This window comes from Atta cephalotes (genome assembly GCF_000143395.1).
Source record: "Atta cephalotes unplaced genomic scaffold scaffold00004, whole genome shotgun sequence".
Classification (NCBI taxonomy): domain Eukaryota; kingdom Metazoa; phylum Arthropoda; class Insecta; order Hymenoptera; family Formicidae; genus Atta; species Atta cephalotes.
Genome location: NW_012130068.1, coordinates 8,320,042 through 8,324,112, shown reverse-complemented (window position 1 = coordinate 8,324,112; position 4,071 = coordinate 8,320,042).

The following is a 4,071-nucleotide window of genomic DNA, read 5'->3' as shown; positions in this document are numbered from 1 at the left end:
AAGACTCCGCGAGACTTCCAGATGTCAAACGAAAAAATTATATTCCGGCGAATAGGTACCGGTTGTGTGGGAACACTAAAATTCTTACCGGATCTTCTCGTAAAGAGATTGGGAGGAAAGAGAGGAACTTCTCCGATGAAATGTGGGAGGAGTCAAGGGGGGACGAAAAGGAAGCTTATCGATGAGGACGTTAGAAAAAGAGATGGTAAAAAAAGAAGGAGGGTCGATCCATGTGTTGCTCAAATAACAGGTGCCTAATTGTTATTTGTCAATCATCAAATATTAAGACTTCAAATCCCTTTTTTTGATCACTTCAGACCTGCCGTTATTAACCGATAGGAAGTACATCCTATATCGACTCTATCGATCCTTCCGCTTTTTTGTCCGTATCTTTTTATAAAAGAGGAAATTCGATAATCGATTTTACCAATATCGATTAGCCGAACGCGATCAAATCGATGATTTTTTATTATCAGATAGGTAATAAGTTTAACTATATAAGTATTTAATTAAAATCAATATTATTAAACTCTGTTTCAATTTAAAAAATCTGCTCTTTTCCATTCTTCATCAATTCTTTTTTATTTAACAATTAGTAATAATAACCAGTAATAATAATTAAAGGAATCTTTATACAATTTATAATAATTATTAATAATAATAATTAATGAAATGTTTAATAATTAAATACTTTTATTATTTAATTATTATTTACTGATTGTTTATTTAATATTTAATTTATATATAATATATAGATTATTTAAAAAAAATTTATTTTGTACATTTTTAAATATATTAATAAAATATATTTTTGTATATTTTATTCGATATCTTTGCATAGCTAAGATCGTGTAACTCTAATGTCAACATCCTGGTAAAAAAATCCTGATAAAAAAATCTTTCGGGAAATGTATTTCTCTTAGATACCTCTCAGTGAGTTTTAATCATTTGACAATCACAACCTAGGCGACTGTGAGATTGTTTAATTTTCGCAATGGCGATTCGATTCGTGCACGATCACGACGCGCGATTGGCGGCATTGCTCGTCCGCGTGCTCGTGATTGGGATGACTTGGCTGGAAAGTGTCTTTCAGCGTCTCGTTTCCATCTCTTCTTTCTTCCTTTTCCCGCGGAAGAAAGCCATCGCGCGCGATGCCATTCGGTAGCTTCACTGGCGCATTGTGAGCATGTCGAAGGAATACTGTCGGCGAGTTCGGTTGTATAATAAACTTCCTACTTCCATAAATGACAATAGAAACGGGCATCCTTAGGTGCTTCGACTGTGCTCTTCTTTCGCTTCAACATGAAATTAGTGTGACTGTCGGCCGATCTCGATGACTCGAATTCGCTACCGTGCATTGTGTATCTTTCCCGAATTCTCTCTTGGTGAATTTCCGTGAGGAAATTAGGAAACCGTAGAAGACCATCTAGAGGAGAATGAGGAGGTCGAGAGATAATTATTTTTGAGAAGATATAGGGCAGGACAGTAGGCGAATATCATTATGTGAATTCTATAGCGCGACAGTTGATTAATAGTTAGAAATTTCAGCTATCATTTATGTGCTTTATAATGCCGAATGTTTTTTAGATTTCATTTAAGTAAATTTTTTTTCCTCATAGATATCATAGATATAATTTAGAAAGAAAAAAGAAATACTAAAAAATATTTATATCTTGTAATCAAAGTTATACAGGACTTGAATATAAAATAATTAATAACGATGCGCTGAAATAAAGATTATAATTACAATATTTGTAGCATGCAGGACTGAGCAAAATACATTAAAGTATTTGAAATACAAAATATAAAATACTTTGATGTGTTCCATTGAAATATAAAATACAAAATTGTATTTCAAATACAAGTATTCGAAATATGCTCAGCCTTGTATATGTAAGTAGAGATCTAAGAGATCGAGAGATAATAATTTTGGAGAAGATAATGAGACAGGATAGTATGTGCATTCTATAATGTGATAGTTGATTGATAGTTATAAATTTCGGTGTTTCTATGATTTAAAATGTTGAATGTCTTTTAGATTTAGCTTTAAAAAAAATCTCTCTTTTTCTCCGTCTATGTCATAAGTGCAATCAACAGAAAGAAAAGAAAGAAATGCTAAAAAAGATTTACGTATATTTTATGACCAAAATTTTACGAGAATATAAAATAATGAATAATGACGCGCTAAAATAAAAATCGTAAGTATAATACTTATAATATAAGTCGTGAATCGAAGAGGTCGAGAGATAATTATTTTGGAAAAGATAGGACAGAACACAGTAGGCGAATTCTATAATACAGTAATTGAATGATAGTTAAAAATTTCGGTGTTTCTACGATTTATAATGCTAAATGTCTTTCACGTTTAGCTTTGAGAAAGCCTCTTTTTCTCAGTTTATATCACAGATACAATCTCTACAGAGAAAAGAAAGAGATGTTAAAAGAACTTAAGTAATCTCTCTAAACCAAAATTATGCGAGAATTGAACATAAAATAAATAATAATGATTCTAAAATGAAGATCATGATTAAAATATTTTTAGTGTACGGGTAAATCATGAATTGAGAGATAATTGTTTTGGAAAAAATAATGAATGGGACAGTAAATGAATCTATCTTTATTATGTGAATTCTATAGTGCGACAGTTGATTGATGGTTAGAAATTTTGACGTTTCTACTTCCGATTTATAATGCGGAATATCTTAGATTTTGCTTCAAGCAAATCTCTCTTTCTCCATCTATATTATAGATATAATCTAGAAAGAGAAAAGAAAAAAATACTAAAAAAGACTTATATCTTGTAATCAAACTTGCGGAACGTGAAAATATAATATAATTAATAACAATATATACACTAAAATAAAAATCATAATTACAATAATACTTGTAGCGTGAACGACTAAAATCATTCAAGAATACTCGAACACTGATCTCATCAAATCGATCGATTTTCGTTGTGCTGTTCGTTATTCCGTGGCGCATCGAATCGAACGACTGCTTTTTTCGAGGCCGCGATAAAGATATGGACTCTCGAGGAAAGTGACGGTATTATTGAATTATTATGGATGATTTTTATGTATCCCACCATGGAATTATGATTCGACACCTAATTTCACGTATGGGCGTTAACGAACCATTGTTCTTAATTTATTATCCCACAGCTTCTTTTTATTGCGCGCATTTACATCAGCCATTTTTCTGCGACCGGTTGTTTTATTGTATGTAATTCTGAACGGGAAAGCATATCTCGATATAGGCGAAAACGAACGATGGACGAATTCTTCGCATTTATTGCTTTTTGTTCTCGTAAACTATTTTCGATTCAATTTTCATCACATGTGGATAGTTACAATGACAAGAGACAATAGACAATCTGAACATTTAGAAAATTCTGAAACATTACAAGTAGAATAGTTCCGTAACTAATTAAATAAAATTATTTTTATTTTTTGTTTGCGCGGAATTTAGGGGGTTGAAACATCTCTTGGAAAAAAATTGGTTTTTTTCTTTCGAAGCAAATATTATCGAAACTGTAAAAGATAGAAAAAAATGTTCTGAATAAAAATGATTTCACAAGGATAAATTATAATAAAATTATAATAAAAAATTTTTAATTATAATAAAAAAATTTCGGAGTATAACAAAAAGGAGAGAAAAATTTTGAAGATACTGACTGCGATTTATTAATTGTTGTAATTATTAAAGTTGTAATGCTGAAGATGACTCAAATAGGAGTCGAAATGTACGAAACATGATATTACTAACTAAATGTTTATCTCTAACAACCAGAAGTTGACTACTATATAATTTTTTTTACGGTTTGTTGTATCAATTAAAGGAGTCTATAACTCATTAGTAAAAAAAAAAATTTTTTTTATAACCAAAAATTGAAGAAAATAATGTATTTGTTTATGAATATTTTGATTTTTTCTCAATATATTACACAAAATCCATCCATTCAAATTTTCTGTAAAATCTCTCTTCTCATAATCTGTTTTATTATTCAATTCTGTTTTAAAGGATAACATCTCGAATAAAATTAATTACATTTATTCGTAAATGTAAAAATAT